Raw genomic sequence first — 16,498 nt, forward strand, 5'->3', positions numbered from 1 at the left:
CTTGCCCCCCCTTTGGGGGAGTTTGTTCGGCAAGTTTAGGAGCGCTGAGTACCAGGGCTTAGAGGTCTCTGGTGAGGGTACCCACTGAGGAGGGGGTAGTGGGGCTTGGAGTAGCCTGTCCTCAGGGAAGCCTTTCTTTGGCCCCAGGATGGTCACGGGTGAGTGTTTGACCACAGAGTCAGATAGACCTGAGTTTGAATCCTGGCTGTGCCTTTTGTTAGCTGTGTGTGCTTGGGCAAGTGAGTGGCGTCTCTGAGCCTCAGTTTCCTGCTCTGTAGAAGGGGCATAATAGCAGGACCTTCCTCATGGAGCTGACGGGCAGGTGTGTGAGGCCGTCCCCAATGCCAGCACACAGTCAGTGTCTAAATGCTGGTCGTAAAGCACATTAGCCTGTGTGCACAGATCCTGTCTGCCAGGACCTTGAAGTCTGTCTGAGGGCTGGGGTGTCAGGTGCCCAGTGGCCAGGGTTGGGGATGTAGCAGGTTGGGAGGGAAGGGTCTGACCACTGCCTCCTCTGAGGAGGGAGCTGAAAGGGGGGTCTGGGGAGGGTGGGAGTATGAGCTGGGAAAATCGGGCTCTGTTCTCCACTTTGTTACCAAACAGTAGGTTCTGCTGTCAGGATAAAAGGTAGAAAGTGATCCCAAGCCCCCAGGTCACATGCTCAGCGGGTGACTGAGGACCAGCAGTGCCTTCTTCCTCTGTCTTGGGAGGCTTCCGCTCCCTGCTTCCCAGCCCTTCATAACTGCCGCCTCACAGCTGAGCACCACATGATCCCAGTGGGGGAAACTGAGGGCTGGCAAAGCAGAAGGGGCTTGATTCCTGGCATCCTGGGGCCCAGGGCTGTTGGGATGCTTTGGGGGCTCGAGCTGCTTGGAATAGGGGCTCCAGGCATGGGGGCAGCTGGGAGATGGAAAGGCAGCAGATGAGGCTGGAGACCTTTGGCCTCTCAGAGACGGATGAAGCCCCCTCACTAGGTGGGTGGGGAAACTGAGGCTCATGGCCTGTCTGTGAGTGGCAGAACCAGCATGAGGCTCTGTGCCAGGCTGCTCTCTCACTTTTAATGCTCATCAAGGATGCATTTGCTCCTGGCCTCCAGCCGTCATCTCGGGCCTTCTAACGGAGGCTTGGTGCTCGTTTTATTTTCACTTGTTGAAAATTGTTCCAGCTTAAAGCTTCCAATTTCCATGAAGTCATTGGAGCCAGGAGCCTGGCCCGATGCCTCCCCCCACTTGTGTTGAGGGCCCCGCTGCAGCTGGGAGCGGCCCCCCCCCCTCAGCCCCGGAGGCGCTGAGCTGAGGGTTCGGCTGTAGCTTTTGTGAGGCGGCTACTGCGGAGCAGGAAGTTGTGGGTCCCAGATGCGACTTGCTCTCGTTAGGTAGCCGGGCGAAGGCGGCCTCGCATGTGTGAGCCTGGACGCGGGCCGAGAAGGGGCGGGTGAGGGACGGCCCACTCCACGCCGGCTCCTCAGACCCTGGCCTGGCCGTCCGGGGGCCCCGGAGGAGAGCCAGGTAAAGCGGGCTGTGGGGACGGGGCGCCATCTGTCCCAGCGGCCCGGGCTGGGCGGGGGCCGGACAGGGTCTGGGCCTCGGGAGGTGGGGCGGCTCCCGGACACAGGACCAGAGACCGCTGGTCGTGGGCTTTGCCCAGCTTGACGAGGAGGTGCCGTCATGACCGCGGGGCGGGGTGGGGGGGGGTGGGCCTGGACGTCTGGGAACCGTGGACTTGCAGATGCCCGCTCTGCCTTTCAGGGTTGTAATTTCACACTTACAAGCCCGCTTCTCTGTTCTCAGTGACGGAAGGATCGTCGGGGGAAGGGCAATCGAACTTCTTTTGTGAAGTAAAAATGAATAGCCCCCAGACAAACTCTGAAAGTGCTACATGCCCCAGAGACAGAGAAGCAAGATGCCCCGGGAAGTGGAAGGGTCTCCCTTTGCCTCCAGCCCCTCCCAGTCTAAGGCCCCCGGGGACCAGTGTGCACCACTGGGACTAGGTCCCTCTGGATCATTCTGTGTGCTCCTCCAAACACATGTACACAGGGCAGATCAGGTGCTTCGCTTCTGTGTCACTACCTGGGGTTCAGGGCAGCTGGCACTGGGCGCTTCCTCTCTGGCCAGCGCTTGGGGGAGGGGAGCGGAGGGGTGAGGAAAGCAGAGGGCTGGGCTGGGCCTCCATGCACGGGGCCCCTGGCCCCGAGGCCTGGCCGGAGTCCAGGCGGGCTCTGCTCCCATGTCTGTGTGGCCGTGGGCTGTCTGCCACAGACATGCGGGTGGACGGCCTGAGGGTGGCCGCCTAGAGAGTGACTAGACCAGCTTTTCTCAGACGGGGGCCCTATGGTGGTTTTAGGCCGTATGTGGATGAACATGCTTAAAATTTGTTAGGTATCTATTTTAATGTGTTTTAGGAAAAGGAAAAAAAAAATCCTATAAATAGGACCTTGGATCTGTGACTTCATGATGTCCCTTTGCCTGGGACAAAGCTAAAGAAGATACGGAAACGAGAAGTGAGCAGACTTAAGAGGAAGTGTGAAGTGACCGGCTCGGCCGGATGTGCATGTGTCCGCGGAATCGAAAGTCTGGGAGGGTTTCTTCTGGGAGGGTCTGTTCCTAACCAAGCTGTGGGTCTCCCCACCTCCAGGTTAGGGGCCTTCTGGGGCTTTCCTGTGGCTTCTGATGTGAGGTGTGGGTGCAGAGGAGGGGAGGCTGTCAGATTGTTCCGGATTCTGGGCCCTCAGAAGGGAAGGTGTGAACTGTGTGGGGGAAGAGCCTCCTGTAATGTTTTAGTGAAAAGAAGTGGCCGTTTACTGGCAGCCGTTTTCTGGGGGCTGGGAGGGGAGGGGTGGCCTCGAAGGGCCCCTTTGCCAGGAGTGGGTCTCAAGAGAGGAGGTCTTCCTGTGGGTCCTACAGCAATGGGGGCTGATGCAGGGAGGGCCTAGGCAGTGAGCGGTGGGAAGGAAGGGGCAGGAGCAGGGCTTCTAAATAAGCCAAAGGTGCTTTTCAGGAGGAGATACCGGTCAGATTTGATGTGGTTGTGAGGACATGCACCCCCCTTTGCAGTTTATAACTCTTGGTTTAACCCATTTCCTGCTCCCCTCACCTCTACCCTGTGGTAGGTGCCTTTTGCCCCCCAGTTTGCAGAGGAGAAGACAGAGGCCCAGAGGGGCACTTTCTTGTCCCGGGTCACACAGCGAGTCAGTCCCCAGGGCTGTCCAGGTGTATACACTGCCTGTCACGGAGAGCCGCCATGTCTGAGGCCTGTAGGGGGTCAGGGCACAGTGCCCCTTCTTTGGAGAGGCTGCGTGGGGCAAAGCTGAGCAGGGGCTCTGGGTGGCTTTGAAGAGTTAGTAGGACATGATCCTCACCGTGGGGAAGGAGGAATCAGGTTCCTCTAAGTTGGGTCCCCCACCCTGCAGGCCTGGCCTGACCCTTGTCTGCACCCACTGCAAGGTGGCGGGGGCTGGGTCAGGGCTCCCCCGCAGCTGGGCCGTGCCTCCTGGGTCATGTGCTGGGGGTCCTGCTTCAGCTGGCGGTAGATGATCTGACCCTTTGGATTTTCCATGACTTGCCATCCTCCCATACTGGAGTTCATCAAGAGGTGATGGGTGGCCCATCCCTCAGTGTCCTTGACCTTTCTCCTGTCCTGGAGGAAGGGGGTGTGGGGCGCATTGACACTCAGCTGGTGGCAACTTTCCATCTTCCAGGGCCTGGGCAGAGGGCAGTGCTTCACCCAGTTGGGACCGTTCTGGGGCTGCTGAGGGAGCAGGCAGAGCGGGTCACGCTGGACGCTCGAGTGGGAGTGGCTGATTCCAGCCTTGCGTGGGGTCGGGTCTCAGGGATGGGAGGGAAGCGTGGGTGGTGGGCCTGTTAGGCATTTCGTGTGCTTGAAGAGACCTGCGTAGCTACGAGCTGGGAGTTAGTTTGGTTCAGTGAATGAGACCATCACATCTGAACAGCCAGAGAAGCCAGGGGTCTTCTGGAGGTCCTTGGGTCCAGCCCCCTGCCTCCGGGCCCCACTCTGCCTGTTTCCAGCAGCATGTGAGGTGAGCCAGGTTATTTGAGCCAGTTTCCTGCATCTGTAAGTTGTGTCTCTCGTGGTTCCCGCTCAGGCGGTTATAGGCTTAAACAAGGGGGGACATGTTGCACCTGGTGCAGGAGAGCCCCGGCTCCGGGGGAGGTGTGATCGCTGTCATGTAGCTGTGTTGGGGGCTCTCCTCCGCCTGTCCTGTTTCAGGTGGGAGAGGCCTCCCTGGTAGCCTGCAGCCCTTGGGCTAACTGCTGTCTCACAGTTCCTCAGTCCCCTCCTCTATGAGGTGGCAGTGCCCAGGCAGGTTGCTGGGGGACTGGAATATGCATGAAAAACTCTGCCCAGCCGTCTGAGACCAGCACACCCATGTCTGGGGTTTCCCTGGCGGCCTGTGTGTGTTGAGTGCTGCCAGCCTGCTCCCCCGCCCGGTGGCCCTCCAGCTCTGCCCCTGCCCTGGCTTGCAGTCTCCACTCACCCACAGGGCTCTTCCAGCCCCCACCCCCCAGGGAGGGTGGCAGGGCGCCCACCCAGCAACCGTCGGCATCTGGCTCGACCTGCCGCTGCCCACGGAGTTCACAGCCGGCCACATCATGCCTGGGGTGTTGCCAGATCCTGGGTGCAGACCTGGGCTGAAGCACCTTCCACTCCCTGATGTTCCCTGGAAGCCCTCTAGGTGCTGGGGTGAGGTAGGGCGAGACTTGGGTCGGAGGTGGGCTCAGTTCCTCTTTGGTGACCCTTCTCCCCATGATACTGGGTCATCCTTTCTCCCACCATCTGCTGATCACGTTAACAGACAGGTCTGTGCCATGGGCATTGCCTGAGCACCAGCCAAGTGCTGTATGGGAGGGGAAACCGACAGTCCAGATGGGGTAGGATGGCCGACCCTGAGCCCTGGAGAAGGGGTTTGTGGGGTTCCTGGGTTCCTCCGATGCACACACTTGGCCAGTTTCTCCCGTCTGGTGTCACATCTGAACCCCTTCTCCTGGCTTCTGGGGTCCTCCGGTCCCAGCCCACCATGCTGGTCCAGTCCCACCTCTCGTGGCCTCTCGTGTACTCCGGGGTCAGCACGCTGCTTGCCTCTCTCTTGCCCTTTGTCCACGCAGCCCCTCTGCTCAGGGCTTCCCTACCTCATACCCCATCCTGGCCCGTGTCACCCATGTGGAGTCCCCCTCCTCGGGGTCTTCAAGCTCGGGGGCTGAGGAGGCTCGAGTGGTCTGCTCTGGAGTCAGTCGTCTGGCAGCTTTCCCTCTGCCCGAGCTCTGTGAAAATCCCCCCTGTCGGTGCCGGGGTCAGGGGACACCAGGGGCACCCTCCTCTGTCCGTTCTCCCTGTTATTCCCCTGTGTGTACCCCTCCCTACAGCAACCACTGGAAGCATTTACCCGTGACTGTGCCCAAAGGAAAAGAAACAAATTGAGGTCTTTGCCGCGGGTACCCCAGTTCTCAGACATGTACCTGGCCCCCCAGGCTTACCTCCTCCCGCTTCTTCCTGGACGGAAGTACTCATGGCCCAGGGAGGAGTTTGTGTCCTCCTGGGGTTGCAGCACAGCAGGCCTGGCTTCTAGGGAACAGGAGGCCCCCAGGGGATGCATGTAGTAGGCAGTGCCACCAACCACCTCTTAGGACCCAGAATATGCTGGTGGGGACCTCTTTGTCTTCTAGGATTCGGCCCTTGCCGTCCCCTGCAGGGACCTTTCCTGCCCCTGGTTAGTGGCTCAGTCTCACTGCTTCTGGGACCAGCTGACTTGGGTGGATGGCTCCTGGTGTCATTGGCTGGCTGAGCAGGGAGAGGCCCAGGAGCATGGGGCACAGCCCCTCCCTGCACAGATGGGAAAACAGCCCCAACGGATTTCACAGCTTTGGGGCTGGTGTGCATTTTCCTGATCAGAGCTCTGTTGGAGGCACGGTTTCCTCAGGCCTCCTTAAGTGGTGGGGATGTGGACGAGGGGCCACCTGTCTCCCCCTCCTAGCCTCAGCCTCCCCATCTTTGCAGTAGGCAGGCTGCCCCCCCCTCCTGCACATCCCCTGCCAGTGTGTGCCAGGGTCTTCCTGGCTCTGCCAGTCTCTGCTCCCGGCCTCCCACACCTGTCTCCCTCGGGCCCCATCTGGCTCGGGGAGGAGGAGCCCTTTGAAGTCAGCTGGAGGCGCTGCTTTAATGGGGGACCCAGACTAATGGGGAGGCATCCTCTTTTGAAACACCCAGACTCCCTGGAGCCACCATTGAGGCCCCCCGGGGAGGGGGTGCCTTAGCACCAGGTAGTGCCCAGGGCAGGGACCAGCACTTCTGCATCCTTTGTCTGGCCCTGCTTTCTGGGCAGGGGAGCAAGGGAAGGGCTACCTTTGGGGGGGGGTGTCAGGACCCCCGGGATTTATAGGGTGTCTCCCAGTGCCTGTTGATATCAATCAAGGTTTCTTAGGCTGCCCGCCCCTCCCCCCCGCCCCAACTTGTGTTTGGAGCCACTGGGTGACCCCACCTGATGGCAGACCCTGTGTACTAGCCTCTCTGTGAAGTCCCTGAGCATTAGGTACCATTACCAGCCCATTCTCTGAGTGAGGAAACAGGCCCAGAGAGGTTAATGAATGTGCCCATGGTCACACAGCGCCTCTGATGTTTGGTCCCTGAGGCTTTCCTGCCTTCTTGACTCCTCAGCCCTAGGCTGCTCCTTGCCCATCCTAGCATTTCTCTTCCTCATGTGGCTCATTTATTACATGTGTCTCCTCTTCCCCGACAACACACGCTCTCCAAGGGACCTTTCTTATCATGGCCTTAGCCTGTCACCTGGTACCTGGAGTGGGCAGGGGCTCAGTGAGCACTTGTTGGATGGAGGAGCACGGGCACCATGGCGGTGGGGGGTGGGGCAGGGGGGGTTGCTTTCCTGTCATTGAAGTAACACAAGTTTGGCCCCCTTAAGTGTGTGAAGTTTCTGGATTTAGGAGGAGTTTTTATAGTCATGAGGTCATTTCACGGCCAGAATAAACTGGCAAGCTCCCCACTGCTCAGGTGAGAAACTCAGGCTGAGAGGCAGGTGACCTTACCTAGCTCATGCAGATGGGGACAGGGACACCGGGGTTGGGACCAGCCCCCAGTGCCTGCTCAGCATGGGCTGTATTTGTCTCAGTCTGTGGGGCTTGGGTTTAAGTGTCCCCTGTGTACCAGGCAGGTGTCAGATTTTGGAAGTTGAGCAATGAGTAGCCAGACATCGGCCTTGGGGGAGGCATCAGGTAGCCGGACAGTGACAGGCCAGGTGTCCTGTGTTTCGACACAGGCACTGGGAAGGGAGAGCCAGGCACTGAATCCATTTTAGGAGGGAATTGGGCAGCCCTCCTGTGGAAGGTGGTGGCTGGGCCTGGCTCTGAAGGGTTGGGCAGGAGTTTGCCAGGCAGAGGGAGTTTTCGGGGTGGGGAGGTAGGCTGTGCTTTTAAGCGGCCAGAGCCTGGAGACAAGAGGGTGGGGCTTGTTTGGGGAACTGAAATAAGTCAAACTGTGCAGTCACGAAGAAGGCCTCTGGAAGCCCCGGAGGAGGTGTTTGGCCAGGGGGTGAGCACAGCTGGGCTTGGTGTTCTTGGGGACCCAGACAGGTGCAAGAAGCTCTGGCAGGCTATCCCAAGGAGAAGCTTGTGTTTAGGGGTGCATGGGGCTGCTGTGGACTGGGGATCCATCACAGCGGCTTCCTGTACCCAGCCAGAGCCTGGCTCTGGAAGGCAGGAGTTTGTGGCAGGAAGGAGTAAGTAACCAGGAATGGGGGGCCTAGCTCTAGGGACAACTGAGCTGTAGGGAGGGTCTCCTGAGCCCCCCGTGTGGGTGTAGTTACAGAGGCCAGGCTGTGGTTTGGGGGTAAGGGAGGTCGGCTAGGCCTGCTTCCCGTGCAGAAGGGCTCCTCCGGGCTCTGAGCTGGGCTTTCATCAGGCAACCCCCCCTGCCCATCACGTGCCCCCTTGGCCTCGCTCAGGTACTCAGGAAGCCTTGAGGAAGTGGGATCTCAGCACTTTGGGTTAGAGCCGGGCACTCTGCTGTCTGGTGCTGTGGGAGCCACATGGGGGGGGGGGGGGTCTGTGGATGAGGCAGTGGCTTCGGGGGCCCAAACTAGACAGTGATGTCTTGTTGGGCTCCATGGATGGCTGGGGGAGGCCATGGCCCCTCTAGCATGGCCTGCTGAGTTCTGGGCAAGGATGTCTTACTGTCTGGTTTTCCCACTGACCTCTCTGTGGCCAGCTTGCTAGTCTGAGTGGGACCGGACCAGAGTGGGTAAAGGCTCCCACTCTAGCTTGGGCCTCCTGACATTCGGCCCAGGGCTCCGTCCCCTGCACTGCTCTGCCTCTGGCAGGTGGGCTACTTCCCTGCATTGCCTGAGAGAGGCAGGAAGTGTAGCCAAGAGACGCAGGAGGGTCTTTTCCTGGTTGGTATTTAGAGCACTTTCTTGCTTTCTCAATTCTGCAGGGCAGATTGCTCCCCAACTTAAAACTGCCCGAGGGAGGGCGCTGTGCATCCAGGCCTTCTTCCCATCTTCCCTTCACCCCTACCCCAGAGGCCAAGCTTAGGGCTGGTCCCCTGGCCCACAAGCAGTTGCACTGGCTTGTCCTTCCCTTGTGTGTCCATCCAGCCCAACCCAGGGTCGGGTAGAGGTGGGAGAGTGGGGCCCCCAGCCAGAGGGAGCTCCCCAGGCTGTCAGGAGAGGGGAAGATAGTTGGCTCTCTGGGCCACAGCTGCCCAGTGAGGAGCTCTGAGCTATCTTCGAGACTCCACAGTCAGCATTTCCCAAAAGGAGTTCATTGGAAATTAATGCAAAAAAGGGTCCCTTGAACCAAACAGACCGGGGAATATTTAGCTGTGTTTAACTCAACAGGTTTCTTTTCTGCAGGACTTCTCAGAGCCTTTAATTGCTAATGTATACAGGGACTCTTTAAAGGAGGAGGAGGAGAATGTCAAGCCCTGCACTGCCTGTGACCAGAGTCCAGTGTGGGTGGGGCTGGCCATGTGTGTGTAGCTCTTCGTGGCTCTGCTGGTGGGCAGCACGCCTCAGGAAATGTAGACGGAGGGTTAAGAAAGAGCTGGAGCCTTGGAGTAGGGCAGGTCTGGGTTTGAATTCCAGCTCTTCTGCTTTTCAGCCAGGGGGCTTTGAACAAGTAGGTTAGGATTCCAGAGTCCGCCCCCAGCTGGAAATAGAGTGACAGCAGCTCCACCCACACCCCCACCCCCACCCCAGGGGGTGGGGGATGGGCTGCGGGGGGATGGGCTGCGTGGGCCTTGCCCCTGCCTGTTCCTGACAGGCGCTCACTGAGGTGGAGGTTCTCAGACGAGGGAGGCCAGAGGCTGCTGGGAGTCTCTCTAGTTGGGTTCAGAGGTTGCAGAGCCTGTCCTGAGGGCAGGTGTTCTGCTTTCTCTCCTTGAAGCAGGCCTGCAAGGCTTGGGGTGGGGTCCCCATGCTGCCTGGGATGCCAGATGGCAGTTCTCTCTGACACTGTCCACCTCCCCTAGGGCCCAGGTTGGGTGGCTGGACGGCCTCTCTGTCCAGGCCCCGCCAGGCACCCCACGGGGGCGTCAGCCCCTGTCGCTGCTCAGGGCCCCAGATAGCAATTTTCAGGTGCTGACCACTTTTAGGCTAGGCCACTCCCAGGGCAGAGTAGGGGGCCGGAGCTCACGACTGGGTCATCGGGGAGGGGAAGGGGCAGGTGCCCCGCTGCCTGCCTCCCAGACCCCACAGCCCTTTCTGCCAACTTGGTAATACTTGTTATCTCGACTTGGGTACTTTGTGTCGGGTGGAGCCTCGACACCCTGCGTGCCTTACCCCCATTGAATCCTCTCAAAGCCCTGCAGGGTCAGAACTTAGTCTCCCTTTTTTCAAATGAGAAAACTGAGGCACAGAGATGAGAAGTAACTCTCCGGGGTGTGCAACTGACACTTGATGGGCCTGAGACGGATGTCTGTCTGTCTGTCTGCCTTCCTTCCTTCCTTTATTTTTTTTAAAACAAGTTCTATTTAAGTTTATTTATTTTGAGAGACAGAGCGAGCATGAGCAGAGGAGGGGCAGACAGGGAGAGGGAGAGAGAGAATCCCAGGTAGGCTCTGTGTTGAACAGTGAGATTGTGACCTGAGCCGAAATCGACTGAGCCACCCAGGCGCCCGGTAAACAGGTTCTATTTTTTTTATGTATTTGCATACATACTTATATATGTAGATCCACACACCCCCACGCCAATAAAGATGCCAGGAACGTGTCTTTCCATGTTTGTATATGCGTCCCTTTAATTATCAGTCACCTTCTGTTGCCCTTGAATTTTTCTAATAGGGTCTTTATTTTTTAGTTTATTTTTTTAAGTTTATTTATTTGTGTTTTTAGTAGTCTCTACACCCAATGTGGGGCTTGAACTCACAACCCCAAGATCAAGAGTTGCACACTCTTCCAACTGAGCCAGCCAGGTGCCTCACGTGTTTAGTTTATTTTTAAAACCACTTTATTGAGGTATGATTGACATAGAAAAAGCTGTGCATATTTAATATATGCAGCCGATAAGCTGAAGATAAGTATTCCCCTCTGAAACCATCATGACAATCTATGTCATAAACGTATTCCTCACTCCCGAAAGTTTCTTTTTGCCCCCTTTATTATTATTATTGTTATTATTACTCCTAGTAGTAATAGTCATAGTAGTGTGATAAGAACCCTCAACGTAAGTTCTGCCCTCGTGGAAAAATTTGAAGCGTACAATATAGTATTGTTGGCTATAGGCACTATGTATACAGTAGATCTTGCATCTTGTATTAAGAACTTTTAAAAAATGTTTGTTTATTTTAGAGAGAGTGAGCGAGCGTGTGGGCAGGGAAAGGGCAGAGAGAGAGGAAGACAGAAAGAATCCCAGGCAGGCTCTGCACTGTCTGTGGAGACCCCAACGTGGGGCTTGAACCCACGATCTGTGAGATCGTGACCTGAGCTGAAACCAAGAGTCAGATGCTTAACCAACTGAGCCACCCAGGCACCCCAAGAACTTCTGTTTTTGTTTGTTTGTTTGTTTTTAATATTTATTTTTGAGAGACAGAGAGAAAGAGAGTGAGGGGAGGGCCAGAGAGAGGGACACAGAGGATCCAAAGTGGGCTCTACATTGACAGCAGAGAACCTGATGTGGGGCTCGAACTCACGAACCATGAGGTCATGACCTGAGCCAAAGTCGGACGCCTGACTGACCCACGCGCTCCCCAAGAACTTCCTTTTAATTGCACAAGCTGCATTACGACAATAGAAACAAACTGAAGGTTCACTCATTCCACCAAAGCATCAGTTTTGGTTATCCTATATCCTGGTTCAGGCATTACCCGTTCCAGACACTGCTGTTGCCATGTGGATTTTTCACAGAACACCCTGGGACAGCTCAGTTCACACCGCTGCACCCTTTTGACGGCCGCGTAGTATTCCACAGGAAGGGTGCGTTGTGATTTGTTTCACTATCTCCTAACTGGCAGACACACCATCTTCTTTTGTTATTGTAATGCTGCAACAATAATCTTGTACATGTGTCATTTTACATCTGTGAAAGTGTTTGTAAGGTAAATTACTTGAAGGATTTTTGCTACATCAAAGGTTTGTGTGTGCAGGAGTGATTTTGTTACATACAACTAAATCGCCAGCCCCACCCCGGGGGTTATGCCGAATCACTCCTGCCAAGGCTGTGTGACTGCCTGTTGTGTTGCGTATAAATGCTTTGATCTTTGCCAATTGGATAGGTAAAAATGATTTTCCGTAGTAGTTTTAGTTTGTGTTCTTTTTTTTTTTTATTTTTTTATTTTTTTTTTTTATTACGGGTGAGGTTAGCTTCTTCCTAAATGTTTAACAGCCATTTGTATTGCCTTTCTGTGCACTTTCTATCCATACCCTTCTCCCATTTTTTTTTTTTTAATTGGATGATTGGTCTTTTTCTTTTTGATCTGTGGGAACTTTTTACATATGAGAGAGGTTAGCTCCTTATGATAAGAGTTGTAAATATTTCCCTAATTTCTCATTTATCTTTTGATTTTGCTATTAATAGCTTAAGAGAGAGAGATAGAGTGTGAGCAGGGGAGGGAAAGAGAGAGAGGGAGACACAGAATCTGAAACAGGCTCCAGGCTCTGAGCTGTGAGCACAGAGCCTGATGCAGGGCTTGAATTTGGGAACAGTGAGATCATGAGCTGAGCTGAAGCCAGATGCTTGACAGACCGAGCCACCCAGGCACCCCTAATGTAGTAGATTTTTAATAAGTTTATTTACTTATTTGTTTTTAAGTAAGCTCTATGCCCAGAGTGGGCTCAAACCTGCAACCCTGAGATCAAGAGTGGCATGCTGGTCTGACTGAGCCAGCCAGGCACCCCTGGAGTAGTTTTTTTTAAATGTAATGGGAGTTGATTAGTCTTTTCTGTGTCAGGTCAGAAAGGACTGACCCACTACAGCATTGTATGAACATTCTTTCATGGTTTCTTGCTCTCTTTGGAAATCATCTTGGTATAAATTATGACTCCAGCTTGTTCTCTCTCCTCTGGGCTCTGGTGTCTCTTTAAACAGGATACTGGCAGGGTAGTTACATCCTTCTTGCTCACTCCAGTTCAGTGGTTACTCTGGGGTATATCTATGGCTTTGTGAAATGGATCCCGTCCCCTATCTCCCAACCCCGTTCATGCCTCCTCACCACTGGCTGTCTGGGTGGGGCCCTGGGCAAAGTGTGAAGTCAGTGGCTAGACCTCTGTCCTGCCAGCCTGGGCAGGACTGGCACCTGGTAAGGTGCCTGTAGACTAGCCCTTTCTGTCCTTCCTTATCAAGGGGAAAGAGGTCAGAAATGTGTTGAATGGGGGCATGAAAGTGTGTTCATTTTATTTTATTTTATTTTATTTATTAAAAAATGTTTTAAGTTTATTCTGAGAGAAAGGGAAAGAGAGAGAGAGAGAGAGAATGAATTCCAAGTAGGCTCTGCACGGTCATTGCAGAGCCCGATGTGGGGCTCGAACTCATGAACCCTAAGATGATGACCTGAGCCAAAACCAAGAGTTGAACAACTGAGCCACCCAGGTGCCCCCAAAGTGTGTTCATTTTAAGGAGGGAGCTTCGTGAGGGCAGTGCTTAACTTTAGGAATGAATCACTGACGGTGGGATTTCAGGCAAGAGCCAGGGAAAATGTTCTTTCCGGCAATCCTTGGTTGATCCATTAGTTAGTTAATAAGCACTGTTGCATGGACCCCCACTCTGTACGGACACCTGGGAGAGGCCGGCATTGAGGTCTCTGCCTTCGGGGAACTTGTGCCTGGAGCATAGTTTCCTCTTGGCATCTGGCCTGGTGCCAGGCACATAGAAGGTGCTGGTATACGTCCATTAAATGAATGAATGCATGGATCTCTCTCAAGGTGAATGAATAAACGAATGAATGAATGAATGAATGAATGGACGATTTTTCCCCAGGCAGTTACTAACCATCATTCGAATCGGCATAGGAGATAGCAATATTCATTTCTTACCCCTGCCAGCTGGAGCCTGGGAGGTAAGGGGTGAATGAGACATTTGTATTTTAAAGGAGACACTGACTATGCTGAGACAATCCACAGGAGAAGTGGCAGGGAGGATTTCAGGTACAAAGAATAATCCCTACCCCACCCCTAGAATAAGCCCTCTGGGGCCAGGTGACAACACCCAGGCTGTCCCCTTAGGCTTGTTGTCGTTTTATGATTCAGACTCCACGCCCAGCCCAGCCCAGCTCCGGGTCTCAGAGGTCTGACAGAACCATTCCTTTGCAAGAAGGAAAACCGAGGCCCAGATGGGGCAAGGGACTTGCCCAGGGTTACAGAGCAGGTTGGTGGCAAAGCTGGACTTTCTGGATCCGAGACTGATGGGTAGCCCGTGGACCCTGGGAGCTAGTGTAAAGTCAGCCTGGGGGTCCTGGGGAAGCGTGATGGGGAGCAGGGCTGGCTGGAGGGCTCACATCACTGGGCACTTTGGCTTTTGCCCCTGCTTCATGGCCTTGTAGGCTGTCACCAGGAGGTGGCAAGATGAACTAGAAGGTTCATGGGGGGACCCTGCCTGCTTCATGCCTCTGTCTCTTCTATTTGGACTCCATGGGCTTCCTCAGCTCTGGAAACAGCCTTCTTTCTGGGCTCATTGGCTATTTTGTCCTCGCAAACAGCCTGTTGGCCATCATGACCTGCACCTCACTTTTCCCCACGACTTGGGTATCAGCACCTGAGTTTACCGATGAGGAGGACTGAGGCTCAGAGTGTGAGCGACTGGAACGTATGGCCATGGGAGCAGAGCTGGGGTTTGAACCTGTGCTTCCTCCACCAGCGCTTCCCATTCTCAGGGACACACTTCCTTCATGTTCTCACCTCCTTCTACTTTATTTTTATTTTTTTAATGAGAGGGAGGGAGAGAGAGAGAGAGAGAGAGAGAGACACCAAGTGCAAGTGGGAGAGGGGCAGAGAGAGAGGGAGACACAGAATCCAAAGACAGAATCCGAAGCAGGCTCCAGGCTCCAGGCTCCGAGCTGTCAGTACAGAGCCCGATGAGGGGCTTAAACTCGTCAACCTTGAGATCATGCCCTGAGCTGAAGGCGGACACTGAACCGACGGAGCCACCCAGGTGCCCCTCACCTCCTTCTGCCCTGATGGGCTCTCCCTCCTTCTTCCAAAGCTGCCCTGTTTGCTTTCCCCTGCCTTTGCTGCCTGGTTCAAGATTCCAGCTGGTTGGTTCATCCGTGGGTCCATCGATCCATCTGTCTGTCCTTCCGTCTGGTCTACATGCAATGACCAGGGCCCAGCTGCAGGACATGGACACAGATCCTACCACGACAGACCCTGCCTCACCTTGGTGAGGCAGGTGCTGGGATGTCTGACAGTTGGGACCGTTTGGCAGGACTCTGGGAAGGCTTGGGAGAGACCTGCGTGGGGAGGGAGGTCAGGCCCTGCGTGAGCAAAGGTGTGGAGGGGGAGAGGCCTGAGGGCTGCTCGGCTCTGGTGTTGGTGGAGGGGAGGGCGTGCATGGCAGTCAGGCTGAAATCCCTCAGTCCCATGAGGTTTCTTGGGTGGTGCCCCTTTATGCCAGGACTTTGCCAGGCAGAGCACCCTCTGGGTCCCCTTCACAAAACTCTGGGTCTCCTGAGGGAGATGCCCTAACATGAGACCCCCCCCCCCGCCCCCAGCAAATAAAAATCTGCTTGTGACACAGCCCGTGGAGCAAGCTGAGTGCTGGGCTAGCCAAGGAGGCTAAGGCTGTGTCTGTGGGTTCTGGGCTGCAGCGTCATGGACCCCAGGCTGGATTGGGTGCAGGGACTGAGCCCAAGGGGCTGAGGTGGGGCCTCTCCTCACGCCTGCCTGCCCCTCCCGCACACCCCAAAGCCCCCACTTCCTCCTTTTGAGGCCACTGGGGCCCCAGGCCCTGTGCAGCTCTGAGGCCTGCTGGGCTGGGCCAGAGGAAGCCAGGCCGGGATTCCTGCCAGTGCGGCTTGGGTGAGGAAGTGGGTGCCCTGTCTGTGTCTGTGAAAGCTGGGGGTGGGCTAGAACTCCCCAAGGGGTGTGGTAGCACTGAGGGTGCTGCGGGATCAGTCAGTTCTGCTGGGGAAGGATATCCTGAGCACCCCAAAGGGCCCGGTCCTGTACTCATAATTTGAGGTCCCAGCCTCCCTATTTCCGGTGGTTCTTCTGGCTGAGGAACATGGAGCCCCCAGTCAGTATTTGGCGAGGAGACCACAGCCCTGCCTCAGTTGTGGGAAAAAGAGGAGAAGGTGTGTGTGGGTAGCTTGGAGGGCTTCCTGTAGGAAGAGGTGCTCCTGGATCTTGCTGGCTTAGAGGAGGCCTCCTGATGTGGCTTTCTGACTTTACTTCTTCAAGGCGGACAGAGGAACCTTGATGGAGTACACTTTGCCTCCTCCCACCCTCGGTCCTAGGCTTTGAGAGGGGAGGGCAGGAAGGGGTTAGCATTTTGAGAGGTTATGGGCTCCGGGGATGTCAGCACCGTGAGTGTCGGGCAGGATGAGAGGTGAGCCTAGGTGGCCTGTATTCAAGTCCCAGCTCTCTTTTACTAGCTGTGTGACCTCAGGAGAATGACTGAACCTCTCTGTGCTCCCACGTTCATAAAATAGAAGCGGTAGTCATACTGCCCTGTGGGGCGGGTGTGCGGAGTTCGAGCCCACAGCGCTGGGCACGCAGTAAGTACATGGTGGATTTTGTTGATGGCATTGCCCGCCCCCCTCTATCATGGGGCACAGGGCTGTGGCAAGCGCAGGGCCCAACAGGAGTGCTCTGGGGGAGTGAGGTTGATTCCTTTCGTATCCATTTCTATGCAAGTATGCCCCGGGGCTCCCTAATTCACCCCACAGAAGGGAGTCTCTGGAGGCCACTGGAGAAGATGTGGGGAGGCCCATTGCCCCAGCTTCCTGCTGGACCGGGTCCCGTGCAGCCTGGCTGGCTCTGGGCTGTGGAGTCCGGGATGTGGTGACAGAGGTATGGGCAAGGGAAGTTCCCCTCCTTGGCCCA

At 55.7% G+C, this 16,498-nt stretch overlaps 1 protein-coding gene across 5 annotated transcripts in view; it reads left to right on the forward strand.

Moving 5' to 3' along the window:
* The first annotated feature begins 1,340 nt into the window (after window positions 1-1,340).
* Window positions 1,341-16,498, forward strand: part of ADCY7 (adenylate cyclase 7) — a 44,829-nt gene continuing 29,671 nt past the window's right edge. For 3 of the 5 annotated variants that reach the window (XM_047078377.1, XM_047078376.1, XM_047078379.1), the window contains exon 1: window positions 1,345-1,508. The gene's annotated coding sequence lies outside the window, so the exon portion shown is untranslated. Of the gene's footprint in view, window positions 1,509-7,512; window positions 7,558-16,498 lie in introns of those variants that run through there. The other 2 variants (XM_047078380.1, XM_047078378.1) reach the window with 2 other exon arrangements.

The sequence above is a fragment of the Lynx rufus genome, unplaced genomic scaffold (assembly GCF_022079265.1).
Source record: "Lynx rufus isolate CCGP_SWC_20201006 ecotype Redwood Valley unplaced genomic scaffold, mLynRuf1.p SCAF_16, whole genome shotgun sequence".
Classification (NCBI taxonomy): domain Eukaryota; kingdom Metazoa; phylum Chordata; class Mammalia; order Carnivora; family Felidae; genus Lynx; species Lynx rufus.